The following is a 16,607-nucleotide window of genomic DNA, read 5'->3' as shown; positions in this document are numbered from 1 at the left end:
CAATTTAACCTCCAAAGTCTTCCAAAACCACTAATGGCTCTTACATGACCATTAATGGCTCTTACATAACCATTTATGGTTATTTCAACTTGTCTCCCCAAGCATTTATTGTTTTGACCATGTTTATCCCTTTTGCCTTTGCACAAGAGTTTATCCATTGGATAAAAGCTTTATTCTTTGAATAAAGAGTTTATTCATTCAACTAACCTTGACCTTAACTCCCAAGGTCATGTCAAACATTTAATGCTTATTCCCTCTCCTCTCAACCTATCTCACATTGACACATGTCATCCTGGGATTGGGTTGAAAGCCCTCACATGGATTTGAAATCATTCAATCCTGACCCTTGTTGAGATTGCTCAATCTCAACCATCCATTGCTCCATTTTCCCTATAAATAGAGCCCATTTCTTCATAATCCAGATCCTGAAAACTTGTATGCATTTAACCTATAGGCATTTTAGAGAGCATTTAGCATAGCAATCTAATATCTTGTTATTTTGGTTAAAATCAATCATTTTTAATAGCATCTAGTATTTTAGCTTTTCATTTTACATTTGGAGCAAAATACTCAAATCTCAATCCTCCATAAGCATCCATAGTGCAAAAAGCTGCTGAGAGCTACACTATTTTGGAACTTGGAGAGGAGAGGAACAAAGGAGAAGGAGCCAAGAGCATGTTAGGAGGTATTTGGAGATGCCTCGTCATATTTGCTTCTTTAGTTAAATATTCTTTTATGTTCTTAGTATCTCTTTTGTTATGCCTGTTTAGATTAGCTTTTGGTTAACTAACATTAACGATTTCTTGTGTCTTGTGTTGTTTGTCATTTGCTAACCTTGTCAATTTTGCAGAGCATCATTTGGTGCCCGATGTGAATCCAAATACCCAAAAGATCATTTATTTTTAACCAATAACATGTTTGAATGTTGAAATTGTCATACAGGTTGCGCTTTAGCGCTATTGATCACGTTATAGCGCTATTGAAACTTGTTGTTCTAGCGCTATTGTTCTTACAATAGCGCTATTGTATCAAGTTTAGCGCTATTGATATGGTTTGCGCGCTTTTGACCCTGTTTTGGCGCTATTGATCCTGTTTGAGCGCTTTTGCCTTCTCTGTCTTTTTTTACCTTTTAGCACGTTTGTGTTAAATAGCGCTTTTGTTTAAACACAGACTAACGCTATTGTAACAGAACTTTGCAAAAAAGACCTTGTAACCAAAAAAGTGAAATTTTTTAGGCTTGTGGAAGCCCCCCTTAGATATGGATTTTACTAACTAGTTATTGTTTGTGCAGGTTTAAAAACTCACCTCTTTAAAATCAAAAACTTTATTTTGGTGTTTTAAGAATTGAACAAACAAAATTTCCCTTGCTTTCCAGTTAGGATCACTTGTTTTTGGTGCATTCAAACTGAACAAAACAAAATTTGTTTTCTTGCAAGTTAGGAAACACACTTTATTTGGTGCTTAAAATCAACACTTCAATTTTCTTGCATCAAACTAAAGAATTTACAATCCACACTTCAATTTTTGGTGCACATAAAATACACAATCAACTTGTTTAAAACTTTTGCAAAGTGATTTTCCTTCATCCATACGTGCTTCAATTTCAGTTGACAAGGATTTTCAAAATTCTAGTTTACTCAAACCTTTGCATTTGAAGTTAAAAAGAACACCATGAATGTTGGAGCAACATCTCCAAATAGTTAGATCACATTGCAATGGCAAGTTAAAAAGAACAAGTGTTTTCGTGCTTGGCACACTTGTGCAAAAAAGTTGGTCGAGTGGTCCTACTTCTAACACACACTATCCTCTCCCTTGGCTTTCGTGGTCCTAGGTGCAAGAGAAAAGTGTTAGTAACACTCAAATTTTTTATCTTTTTAAGAGAGGCCTGCCAAGAGACACATCACTCTTGGGAATGACTTCGCGCGGTAAATCCTTCGAGCCACGATAGAAATCAGGTGAGAGCGAAAGCTGTAGCCTTGGGTATAGCTATTCCTACAGTGTAACTGGCTGAAAGGACAAATGGGCCCCACCATTGGTTACAAGGCTCTTAAGTGAGTCACTGCAGAATGAACTTATGTCCAAAAACATCAAACATGACTAAACACCTTTAAGTAGTAGCCCACCCATTCTATTGATTGAGGATATTTGCGATATAATTTAGTACAAGAGCATAGATGGTTTTGCTCCCAAGATACTCACCATACATATTTCCTTGAGTAGAAACATAGCTTTTTGAAAAGTCACTTGTGGCTTGATAAAAGTGGTGACTCCCCCATCATAGTGATCATCTATTTGTTATGCTCGTGCAAGACTTAGTATATCACATCCTTACCTACCACGACGGGATTCATAAGGTATGTAGTACCAAAGTCGAAGAAATATCAAGATGTGGGCTAAATTTATCACAATTGGCCATTTGACCTTAGGGATAAAAAGTGTTTGAAGTGTTTTCGTTTTAGTCAAGACCAAGTGAAAATTGAATCGACTTCAGGCTTTGGAAATACACCTTAAAAATACATCTAAAGGAAGGGTCATATAAAAGTCCAAGGATGGGGTTGATCTAGACCCATACTCATTTGTGCCTTTGAGGCAACATTCTTGTGTTTGTGTGCTTGCTTTGTTTTCTTGTCAAAGAAACATCAAAATAAAATCAATTCCAAAAACAAAGTACTCATCCAACCAAACATCTTTCAAAGCAACCAAAAATATCAAAAGCAAAAGTGCAAACAACAAAGAATCAAACTTTATGACCATTCTTCACATCTTGTGAAAGAAGAAACGTCATCAGAATATCAACTTGAAAAGAAGACCATTGAGCTCAAAGGCTTTGATCAAAAGGAGGAAATTCTTCTATCTAAATAGACAGATCTTTGTCTCCCATAGAGTTTTTCTGCATCACATGCATCTCTACCTTCAAGGCAAAACAAACGAATTTGATTCAGAATCATTGAACCGTAGAGCTTTTATGCAATATAGAGCTTTGAGTTATCACAAAAACCAAGGAGGTAAGATTAATCCCAACTTTTTCCCAAACGTCTGTATCACATACAACGTAGCTCGAGAAATACCACCAACACCCGAAAGGGAAGAGGTAGAGTTTGTCTCATTTGTGACACAAAGCTTTTATTGAAGTTAAAAACATTTTCATCCATTATCTCACTCATACATCATCACTTCATCATCAATCCGTTCCAACTCTCAAAACATTAAGAGGTTCTTGTCCCAAGTTCTCTTTTTAGATATTGCTTGAATCAAACGCATCACATCACTTTTTAGATTGTTTCTACATCTAGGATAAGCTCATCCTAAGAGACACATCTACGCAGGTTAAAACTAGTTCATGAGTGAATCCTCTCATTACTAGGTAGTTAAATCTGTAACACATCTCAGATTTCTCTACACCTTATCACATCCAACCTTATAAAAAACAAACAAGCAATTCAAAGAAGGAATTTCAGTTACATCTACCTTAAAAGTGCTAGAGATCCACATGCAACACAATTCACCAACCATCAATCTTTCATTTCATCAACAACTCATCATCATTTTCACTCAACTTCAACAAAAATTGGTAAACAAAATGGCTCACACTCGATCACACTCAAGGCAACGAGAAGCAGAAATTGAAGAAGAAGAGGAGGAAAATCTCAATGAATTCCAAGAAGCACTTGGAGGAAATGCGAATGATGAAAACCCAAGTACTCCCACTCCTGCAACAATAGAAAGGGCCCAGCATAACCCTCTCTTTAACAGACTTTTTGATGAAATACTCAGGAGCAATGCGGATGCTCACTTTTTAAAGCTCGCTCAAGAAGGAGCAAAACTCCCCTCTGACTTTGATCTTGCCCAATTAAGACAAGCATCAGAATGACAAAGTCGCCATGAAGGGGAAAGAGGTAGAGATCCCATCAGATATAACATTCCTTGAGGTAACCCACCACCTCCTCCTCCAAATGAAATGGAGATGTTGCGGCAACAAGTTGAGAATCTCGCCCAACAACTTCATAGTGGTGTCAAAACTAACCAATTCTCACTCAATGACATCTGTCCCTATACTTTTGATAGGAATCTTTATATGCCACCCTTTCCACGAGGATTTGAAACACCCAAATTCAAAAAATATAGAGGAAAGGGAGATCCTCATTATCATGTTAGAGAATTTCATTCCGCTTGCCTCGAAGTGGCATATGAAGACACATGCCTAATGTGCCTTTTTCCCCAAAGCTTGGGCGGAACAACCACATCATGGTTTTCCCGACTATCAGGCGGCATTAGAACATTTGAGGAACTCATCCAGAAGTTCCTAGCTCATTACTCTCATAACATTGAACGTGACATCACCATGGCTGATCTGTGCAACACTAAACTAAAACAAGGTGAACTATTCTTAGTATTCCTACAACGATGGCGTCAAATGTCTAGCAGACGTTCTCTTCAGTTACTTGAATGAGAACTAGTGGAAATATTGATTTCGAACTTAAACGAAGAAATGGAATTTCACTTGGATGTCAAAGACACAAACTCTTTTAATGATATGATCACCAAGGGTTTGAAATGTGAACGGGCCCTCATCAAGAAAGGACTTATCAAAATCTATAATGAACCAAAGGATAGTCCTCGCCCACGCTTCAATAGTGATAAACCAAGCTTCTGGAACAAAAATAAGAATATCGTCAATGATGGGGTTGTGGATGCCCAGACTATAAAAAGTGCACAACCTGTGGTTCGGTTTGCAGGACAGAATCCTCCACCTTAGAATAACACAATTGTTCCTTCCAATCAAGGTCTCATCACATCTCACGATGAACCTAGACCTCATCAGCAAAAATAAAAATGAACATACACTCCCTTAGGGGAACCCATTGAAACAAAATTGCGACAACTCATTTCTCAAAATTTGGTCACTTTACCTAAAACATCAAACTATGAGCCTCAGGTCAAACCTGCATGGTGGAGAGATACTGAACACTGTGATTTCCACCAAAGGAGAGGACACAAGACAAGTAATTGTCACCGATTGAAAGATCTTATTCAGGATCTTATTGATCGAGGTGAAATTGAAATCGAAGGACATGACCCAAAAACAACAAACAATGATCATCTGATGTTCAAAAATCCACTTCCATCACAAGATCTAAGGGGTCCTTCCACTTCCAGGCAAGACACTGATACCACAGATTATATGCAAGCTGCATATAATTACACTGTAAATCACCTGTATGATGCCAATGAACAAGTTGCAACTATAACCATAAAAAATCCCAACTCTAATTGCAATGTTGTTACATGTCGCGACAAGGTTACCATAAAGGTAGCTCCACAAGGCACAACCTCCATACCAAAGTAGTACAATCTTGTGGAACAATTAGACAAAACGCCTGCACTTATATCCATTTTAGGGCTATTACGCCTATCACCATCTCATAAAACAATCTTGGATCAAGCACTCCAAGAGGCGTCAGTCCCTGCAAACCTGAATACAGACCAATTTCAAGCCATGGTTGGAAGTCTAAAGTCATCACCTTGTCTCACTTTTTCCGAAAGTGACAACTCTTCCTTCCAGCAACCTCATAACGCTTCACTACACATTGAAGGCTTTATCAACTAGCATAGGATCAAGCGAGTCTTGATCGATAATGGAGCAGGCCTGAATATTTGTACCCTATAGTTAGTCACAGCATTGGGATATGCCATAGAATCAGTGGATCCTCACAAGAAGATCACAATCAAAGCCTATGACGATGCAGAGCGTTCATCCAAAGGAGCGGTGGTACTACCAATCCGAGTGGGCCTTGTGGTAAAACACATATCTGTCAGGTTCTGGACCTTCCTCTTCCATACAATCTATTGTTAGGAAGACCTTGGATACATGCCATGCAAGCCGTTCCATCTACCTACCATCAATGTATCAAGTTCCTACATAACGGTGTAGAGATCACAATCCTGGGTGATGCAAATCCCTTTGTGTATTGCCATAATATCAACCATCAACCAGAGATTACCGTTCCTAATAATAGAGAAGCCATTTCCTCCACATCCTATATAAGTCCCACCTCTCTTGCTAGTTCAAACACCGCTATACCAAAGCAAGAAAAGCTTAAAATGAAAATAGCAGAGGAAGGTCCTGGGGAATACAACTTGAGTCAACTCTTTTGTGTGGGACAAATGCCCGCTTCTCCTAGAACACATGGCAAACCACAACAGTTACTCCAGCAACCACTAATCACGCCAGCATGTGCTTTGACGCCATTCATCCTTGGAAAGAGTCAAGAAGAAGAAACCCAAGATTAGGACTTAGCGGAATGGATCTATAAAGATCCCATCACCACTGATATACCGCAAGTTAAGCTTCCTACGGATCAGTATGGCAAAGGTCTCCTCATTATGCAAAGAATGGGTAATGATGGTCAGAGTGCTTTGGGATATTGCAAACAAGGACGACATGAACCTCTACTACCGGAATTAAAGCCCAAAGGTAATACAGGCCTAGGCTTTGAAAAAGAGATCTTTCCTAAACTCAAATTCAAAGGAAAACCCAACAAACCATTATGTCAGCCTACTGCAAAAAGGACACCTTTCATTATCAAAGCAGCATCAAACACCATCACAACTGCCCCACTGAGGCTCAAACTCCCAACACCACCATCTACGATGCCAACCATCCCACCAATCAAACCAGTAATCCCATCTGCAGCAGCCATAACATCAATAGCACCATTAACAACAACCACTATATCAAAACCCATAGCAGTATCTACAACACCCGCAATTCCAGCAGAAATAGCCAAATCAATAACATCAGTACTTCCTATATCAAAGTCCGCAATCTCCATAAATCTTCCGGCAGCACCGATCACTACAAAGGTACATCAACCAATCACACCTGCAGTATTTAACTCAAAGGACATCCTAGTATGGTATAGTAATCAGATGCTGGAAAGTGACTCAGAGACTGACTCACATGAGTGGGAATTTGATTCTGTCCAGCTTAATACTTCAGATGAGGAAGTGTGTAGGGAAAAAAAAGCGAGACTAGGTTAATCATGCCCTAATCCTACCTTTTGACACACATTACGGAATACGAAAGAGCCTAGAGATATCGCACAATTGGCTACTTCTTTTGGTGAAAGAGAGAGCCACGGGATATCTATTAGGATTTCTATTCCCTTGTTGAAATTGTAAGATCAAGTAATGCAAGTTCAAACCCTAATCTCAAAATGCAAGTATGAACTAATAACAAGATTGCAGAATTGAGATTAAACAATGAACAGCTGTAAGTGTAAGGATAAAATAAGAATGCAGATATGTACCCGGAGTCGAAATCGGACTGAAAATGTTCGGGATGGGGGCGTGGGCGCCACTGTCCTGAAAACTGCACCGGAAACCACTGTTCTGCACCCTGAAACACTGTCGGAAAGTTGTCAGAAAGCTGTCTGTCCGGAGGACCAGGGCGCCCAGCGCCTCTGTCCCAGGGACCAGGGTGCCCAGCGCCCCTGTCCTGGCAAGACCAGGGCGCCCAGCGCCCCTGTCCCGGTCTTCTGAGCTGCAATTTCACACAGGGTTCTGCCTTAGCCTTCTCTCTCCGGATCTGTGTCCCGCGGCGTCGTCCGAATCTCGAAACCTGCAATAATATCTGAAAAGGGGGAGGGGCGGCTATATAGGGTTTTGCCTTTGTCAAACCCCCACTTCGGTGATTTCCACCTCCATGAATAGCCAAGTTGTTTTGTAAAATGTATTGTGTGTGCAGACCTAGTGTGTGTGCAAGGTCCAAAATGCAAGAAAGCAAACTAGAGCAACCTAGAAAGTAAACCCTAATTGCTTGTAAATGATAATGTAAATGCTCTAAATCAAGATGCAATGTGATCTAAAGCATGAATAAATGATGTATCAAAGCTTATGTAAAGACATGAAAACAATACAAAATCATACCCAACCCTCAAGGGAGGAGTACAAGCCAATCTTCAGTCGGTGATCTCCTATTGTTCTTCAATGTCTTTCAAGCCCTAAGTGGATGAATGAATTTGATAGATGCTTGATAAAATGATGTTGAGTGTTGTTGAAGTCCTCAAAGATCTGCTCTTTCGCTGCATATGAAGTTCCTGGAAACAAAAATCCGATCCCTTCAAATGAGAAAAGAGAGCTCTTATGTATGAAACCCTAGGTCGTAAATTCGTATTTTGGCCGACCTAGAGATTGAATATCCCGCCAATTTCTTGGGGTTAAGCTTTATTTTATGATTGGATCGTGCTCCCAAAATTTCGAGAAAAATGTCCGGGACCATGTTGCACGGGCGCCATGGTCCCGACAACTTTTCACCAAATTTTTAGGGCCGTCGGATATGATGATTTTAGAGAGAATCCCGAAGTTACAGGTGATTTCGAGATGTTTAGACCCCGAAACCAAGCCCCCAAGTTCGAAATAGGACTTAATTAGGGTTTTTGATTAAGTGGTGTATTGGAAGAATAAAATGCGAAGGGCACGCTTTAGTGAAAGGGCCCAACTTTATGATGTAGAAAATGATGAAATAGGGCCTTAGACCTAATTAATTTGATTAATTAAGTGCTTAAGGAGAAATGCAATGCAGAATGCAAAATGCACTAAGGCGGGTGCTAAACTAGGTGCGAAATTGTACCACCCTAGCGAGTGCGTACAATTTACGACGCTACATTTAGCCCCCACTTTAGCGGTCATATGAGTACTACGTGCATATGCAAGCTAAAGTACAGAAAAGTAAACATTATTTGAAAAAGGATATATCCATAAGTCGTTGGACGAAGCCCCCAGCGGTATCTGCAGTACACAGTTAGGAACCGCACCCTACAAAACAAATGTTAGATCACAAAATCACCTAATGCTTACTAGGGAAAGTGATGAAATCTGTGAGTAGCTATATGCCCCCCCCTGTTTCGACTGGCTTATTTAGGGAGGTGAAATAGGGTAACATGTTTACTTGCGACAAATTGTGTAATAGAGTGTTGATGAGGAATGTTCACTAAATAGGCTTCATCAGAGCACTTTTTGGAACATCTCGAGAGTAGGAGAAGGAAAATACGATTCCAACGCAACAAACGGCTCGAAAATCGCATCTCCCAAACCCAAGTTATGATAAAATGAATGATAGGGGAAAAATTAGGGTTTCGAGAAGTAAGAATAGACAAATGATAGTATATACTTTGAAAGTGACACTTGTATTCGTCACTTTGCCGATTTCAGGATACTATTCAGTGCAGCGGAGCCCACCTAGTCATCATGCCTTCACGACGACTGGAGCGTCCCACGAGGATCGAGATCCTGCGCCAGGCCGTGATCGACGACGAGCCACTGGACGAGGTGAGTTGACTGAACGTTTGACTTTTGATTTCTCGCATGTTTGATTTTTCCGTGATCGTATGCGGTCCTTGAACGCTGACCGGGGGCCCACCTAGGGCGCCCTAGTCCCTGAGGGGCGCCCTGGTCCCCCCAGGGCGCCATGGTCCCTGACAGGGGCGCCATGGTCCCTGTAGGGCGCCATGGTCCCTGTCAGGGCGCCATGGTCCCTGACAGGGCTCCATGGTCCCCATCAGGGCGCCATGGTCCCCAATCAGGGCTTGGCGAGGGGTTACAAGGCGAGCATATAGTGTGTGAAAATTTGCATTTGCGATTTCGATGATTGAGTATTGATTATGGTCATGTTTTCATTTTGCAGGGTCTCCCGTACATGAGAGAGCATACAGCGGGACACATTCTTCGCACTTTGCGAGATCAGATTCCACGGCTGACTCAGTCAGAGAGAGACACCCTATCGATAGTAGGATTGTGGTACGTGATTCTTATGCCGGCCATTCGATTTCATCCTATGATGCTGATGGCACTGATGGAGAGATGGGATCCTGACACCTCTACCTTTCACCTTCCGGTAGGAGAGCTGACAGTCACACTCGAGGATGTGTACCGTATACTGCGTCTTCCTATCAGAGGAGCGACAGTCACATACGCGATTGATCGGGTAGCGGAGGATCATCAGAGGGAGCAGATGTATTGCATAGGGAGAGTCATGCCGAGCGAGACGAGAGGCCATATTATGGTCAGCTGGCTCTTACATCCTATAGGGGAGATACCACTTCTGAGACGCCTCATGATAGCCATCATAGCACTAGCTGTCTGCCCTAATGGGCGAGGGACACACATGCACGGGGGCCTCACATGGTGTATCAGAGCGATGGAGAGACATAGGAGAGTGTATGCATGGGGTCGGAGTATGCTTGCACATCTCTATCACGACCTGGAGGAGTATGTATTCGGACAGGGTTGTAGTTTGATGACATGCACACTTCTGCAGGTGTGGATCTTAGAGCACTTCACATGCACCAGGCCCGTCGGCTTTCCACTGAGTATAGCGAGCGAGCGACCTAGGGTGTTCGCTTATCCACTGACCAGCGAGTGGAGATTTGGAGATTTGTTATATTGGAGAGTGATTATTGACAGACTGACAGCCGAGGTGATAGTGTGGAGACCTTACCTACGGATGCACAGATGGGATGGTATGGAGAGACAGTTAGCATGTCTACAGAGGAACCGCCTACTGCGAGGACGATATGCACACATCATAGTCCCTTTCTACTTTGATCGAGTATGGAGGCAGTTCGGACTAGAGCAGTGTGTTCCAGCCGATGTGCCCATCTATACTCGACACTCACGGGTCCTTCCCAGACCTAGAGCAGTAGCGAGACCGATGGTGGATGATATCGAGATGACAGACTTAGAGGGATCAGATCAGGATGTAGTCACTGACTATTCTGCAGAGCCTGGAGCACAGCGCAGATATGTTTCATGGTTCATGAGATCATATCCAGGTCCTATCTTTCCACCAGATCATCCGACAGGCTATCCAGGCTCATGGAGACATGGAGACCGAGACGAGGATGAGGGATCCAGGTCAGAGGAGCCAGAGGAGGGAGAGGGTCATGAGGAGGCGTGAGACCCTGATCCACCTACAGGCGATCAGCCCAGTGACGAGGAGGAGGAGGAGGATGCAGCTAGAGAGGAGGATGAGGAGGATGCAGGTGATGATCCGGATGAGGATGAGAATGACGAGGAGGACGACGAGGAGGATGATAGAGATGATGAGGAGGAGTCAGATGCAGCTCCCCACCATTGAAGAGACGATACCATAGCTCTGGATCCACCTCTTATTCCCCAACAGGGGGAACAGGAGGCGATACGGAGACCTGTCACTAGTACCGTCCAGCCTACACCCATCGTGGATAGAGTATGCGAGCGAGGGGAGCCGAGCAGTTCCCAGTCACCAATGCTACCATATCATGATCCCTACTGGCGTGAGGGAGATCCAGGTATAGTAGGTTTATATTGATTAGTTAATGCTTTGATGATATAGAATGGTACTAACAAAAATCTGTTCTACTGCCACAGCTAATGTGCAGGAATGGCGTTCCTTGATTCAGCAGGCCATGACAGACATCTCCATGATAGCACAGATCCCTAGTTCCTCACAGATTACCTACAGGCCTCAGAGGAACGCGGGTCGGCAAGAGGATTTGTTTTTCCCATTCCGATTACAGGTAGATATATGGAGGGAGAGAGAGAGAGTCCTATCAGAGGACCTCCAGCAGGCACGACAGAGAGAGAGAGTCCTATCAGAGGATCTCCATCAGGCGTGGCAGAGAGAGAGAGTCCTATCAGAGGACCTCCAGCAGGTGCGGCGAGATCTAGTAGCGGCCCAGACCGAGGCTACCACCTATCGTGCGATCCTTATGGATAGGGATCGTAGGAGTTCCTCTCAGAGTCACTCACGATCTGTATCGCACTACACACCCATGGGTCTACCTTCGCGGCCAGATCAGGAGGGAGCATCCAGTCGACACTCTCCAGCCACTAGCCCTAGGGACAGGAGATGATTGTATGATGTAGGAGAGAGATCACATTTTGGATATACAGTGACCTATGTTGGTACACGATCCACACACATATATGTATATATACATGCTTCTCATTTTTGTCTCAAATGTGTTATCTTTAATGCCTAAAAGAATGTATATTTTATTTTGGTTAAATCTAATACATTTGGTAAATGTACATGTATGTTCAGAATTTAATTTCTATGTGATTGATTTCTCAATGCTCCATGATTAAATTGATACATGTGTGACTTAATTAAAATATTTAATCAAGTACAACATTGATGATAAGGAAGAAATATGCATTAAGTCTAAGAATCATATAACTAATGTGATTTAATTTTGAACTTAAACACAACATGATACGATTCTACTTAACACACATAAAGACACTGTATAATATGCTAGCATAATGGAAATGTAAATCTTTCACAATTTACATAAATGAATTCAAGACAAATTATAAAGTAAGAAGGCACGCTTGTCAGGAACGAAGCAATATAGATTAAACAATATAACATTTAATTCTATTTTGCTTTAATTAAGAAACACTAACATATTATCCAATGTTGAAGTTTTGAAAAGAAGATAGATAAGAAATGAAGAATTTAAGCATAATATCTACGCAAGTGCATAGCATTGATAGGTTCTTTAAGAGACGTACCGTCTACATCCGCTATTTTGTAAGCACCTGATCCATAATCCTCAATGACGATATATGGTCCAAGCCAATTAGGACTAAATTTTCCCTTTTCGGCCGGCAAGGCATTCACATTGCCCTGATTCTCATAAAGGACTAAATCACCTACTGAGAAGGAACGTTGAATAACCTTGTCATTATAGCTTCGTTGTAGAGTTTTGTGATACGCTTGAATATGCTCAAGAGCGTTTATACGCTGTTCATCAAGCATCTCAAGCTATTGAAGTCGTTGTTCTCTATAGGAGTCATCATCTACTATACCTTTAAGAGAAACCCTAAGTGATGGAATTTCTAACTCTAAGGGCATAATAGCGTCAGCACCATAAACAAGATTATAAGGAGTAGTTCCCGTAGCAATTCGTACACTCGTTCGGTAGGCCCAAAGAGCGTAGATTAGCTGGTTACTCCAATCCTTACCATTTTTATTTACAGTTTTACGAAGAATTTGCTCAATTATCTTATTGGATGATTCGACTTGGCCATTTGACTGAGGGTAATACGGTGTAGAAAATCGATGTTTGATATGATACTTCTCAAGGAATTTCTTCACATCCTTGTTCTTAAACGATGTTCCATTATCTGAGATAATAGTGGAAGGTATACCAAATCGAGAAATAATGTTTTCTAGAAGAAATTGACAAATCACTTCAGCAGTAGTAGAGCGAAGGGGAATAGCCTCTACCCACTTCGTAAAGTAATCTGTTGCAGTTATAATGAAGGTGTGTCCTTGAGATGAAGGAGGAGAGATTTTTCCAATAAGATCCAAACCCCATGCGGAGAAAGGCCAAGAAGCTACTTGAGAACGAAGTTCTTGGGCAGGAGCATGAATCAGATTATTGTGTTGTTGACATTGGTGACATTTTTTAACAAATGAAAAGGAATCCTTCTGCATAGTTTGCCAATAGTATCCCATACGAAGCAGCCTATGAACCAGGGATTTGCCCCCAAAGTGCCCCCCACAGGCACCCGAATGTGCCTCTTCAAGAGCAATAGGGATTTCCGACTTGTTAAGACAATGAAGGAGAAGACCATCATAACCCCTTCGATAAAGGACATTAGAAAGGATGATATATCTAGCAGACAACTTGCGGATTCTAGCCCTAGTGTTCCTATTAGCAGAATCAGGGAAGGTACCATCGGTCAAATATCTTACAATATGCGAGAACCATTCATCTGAGTCTACAAAGTCACAACATGTTACCAAGCTAGAATCATCTTCAATAGCTGGAGAAATAAGATTGTGAATAACGAAGTTAAGATCGACCATAGGGTCCTCTAAAGATACTAACGAAGCCACACATGCCATCGCATCCGCATGTCGATTATCTTTTCGAGGAACAGGTTCCATGGTATAAGAATCAAAATTTTGTAATAAAGAGATAGCTATGTCTTTATATTGTGATAATTTGTCCTGTTTTGCTTGATATATTCCTGTTACTTGTCTTATAATCAATTGCGAATCTCCATAGATATGTATGTGTTTTATATTAAGAGCTAAGGCTGCTTTTATTCCTGCTATAAGAGCCTCATACTCAGCAATGTTATTGGTACACAGGAAATTTAGACGATATGACAAGGGAATAGGTTTCTTTGTAGGAGAAACCAGAACAACACCTGCCCCCGATCCCGTACGACACTTAGAGCCATCAAAGTATAACTCCCAAGTTTCATCTTTCTCTATAGAAAGAATGAAGTCATCAGGAAAGGACTCAGGGTTAGGGAATGAAAAAGGTGAAGGGGCCTCAACTAAGTGATCGGTCAACACTTGTCCTTTAATTGCTCTTTGTGAAACAAATTTAAGGTCAAATTCAGTTAACATCATAACCCACTTAGCGAGACGTCCTGATAAATCAGTTTTAGAGAAAAGATGCTTCAACGGATCAAACTTAACCATGACGTGGACTTCTGAATTTAAAAGATGATGTCTCAATTTCTGAGTCGCAAACACCACGGCCAAGCATTGTCTTTCTATCGCATAATATCGGGTCTCATAATCGAGTAAGATACGACTTATGTAATAAACCGGACACTCCTTACCATCTTTATCATGTTGTGCTAACAATGCTGCGAGAGCATGAGAAGAAGCAGCTGTATACAGGATAAAGGGTTTAGAAGGTTCAGCAGGTTGAAGAATAGGAGGACTAGCCAAATACACTTTTAAATCTTCAAATGCTTGCTGACAATCCTCATTCCACTGAAAAGTGATATCCTTTTTAAGGAGTTGAGTAAAAGGAAAGGTACAATCCGCAAGCTGAGACACAAACCTACGAATAGCCTGAATCTTTCCTTGTAAGCTTTTAAGTTGAGATACATTTCGAGGAGGTGGCATGTTAACAATAGCATCTATTTTCTTAGTGTCCACCTCAATCCCATGATGCGAAACTATGAACCCTAATAGTTTTCCACTATCCACACCAAAAACACATTTTCGGGGATTCAAGCGCATGTGATATTTACGAATTCTCTCGAAGATTTGACGAAGGACTTTAACATGATCCATGCGAAGAAAGGATTTAGCCAAAATATCATCAACGTAATCCTCTAAAATCTTATGCATATAATCATGAAAGATAAGGGTCATCGCTCGTTGATAAGTTGCACCGACGTTTTTAAGTCCAAAAGGCATCATTATCCAACAAAACGTACCCCAAGGAGTGGTGAAAGTGGTTTTGTATTGATCTTGAGGGTTAATGAAAATTTGATTGTAGCCTGAAAAACCATCCATGAAGGATAAGAGGGCATGTCCTGCCGTAGAATCAACTATCATATCAATGTTTGGAAGAGGGAAATCATCTTTTAAAGAAGCCTTATTTAGATCCCGAAAGTCGGTACACATTCTTATTTTGTTATCTAGTTTAGCCACAGCGACAATGTTTGAAATCCATGGGGAATAGTCAATAGGGCGGATAAATCCAGCCTCCAATAATTTTTCAATCTCAGCTTTAACAAGCAGAGCTATCTTAGGATTCATTTTTCGAATCTTTTGTTTCACGGGCTTACCATTAGGAACTAAGACAATATTATGAGTAACAATCTTAGGATCTATACCAGGCATGTCAGAGTATGCCCAAGAAAAAATCTTAGGGAATTCATGCAATAGTTCTTCATATTGTTTCTGTTCCTCTTTATCCAAACATTTTCCAATTTTAATGATTTTTTCTTTGTTGCAAGGATCCATCTTAACATCAGTGGTATCACTTATGAGAAGATTACTTTGTTGAGGAGTATCCTTTAACTGAGGGAATTCTTTCACAGTCTTATCATTATCAATCTCTTTTCCAAAATAAGCTTTAGTATTCAAACAATAAGGGAGTCCCCTATTGTGATGATAACGAGGAAGAGTGTCATAGGCTCCCAAGAACTCAGCTAAAGCGTCATCGGTAGGGAAGATATCTAGAGCACAATCACCCGAAGAATCCTCATCAATATACTCAGGGTGTTGTATTGATAAAGATGTAGAGATGGCATTAACAGTAATGCATGGTCTTTTAGAGGCTTTAGTACGTCTGCAGGGATTATAGCCAAGTCCAAAGGCATAATGTTGAAAATTAGTCTCTAGAGGAACTCTAATCCCTTGTTCATTAGTACCACAACCTTTTCCATGATACCCATGCTTAGCAAAAATGCGAAAACCACAACCATAGCGATCAGCCATTTCAGGAAAAGAAGGTGGTTTTTCATAAGATAAAGAATCAAACTCTTCATAGTTATAGATGTGAGAAGAGGAAGTTTGAGAAGCGGCCACAAAATTATTACTCATAGCTTCAGGCAGGGTTGATTGACTTTTAACTTCTTCTTTCTTTTCAACTTTGTGATTTCCAGCTTCTTCCTTCTTTTCAACTTTAAGTTCTCTAGAAGGAATCTTATATTCACCCACAAAGGTAGGGTTAAAGTCAAGAGATCCCCAATCATCTTCTACAAGAACCTTCTCAGGATCAAAATCCTTTTTATGTGTAGTTTCAAGCCGAGAAGGATCTTCCTTAGGAATTCCAGATTCATCCCAAGGATTTTGA

This window comes from Cryptomeria japonica, chromosome 2 (genome assembly GCF_030272615.1).
Source record: "Cryptomeria japonica chromosome 2, Sugi_1.0, whole genome shotgun sequence".
In the NCBI taxonomy this organism is placed as follows: Eukaryota; Viridiplantae; Streptophyta; class Pinopsida; order Cupressales; family Cupressaceae; genus Cryptomeria; species Cryptomeria japonica.
Note: the sequence above shows the minus strand (reverse complement) of the source record.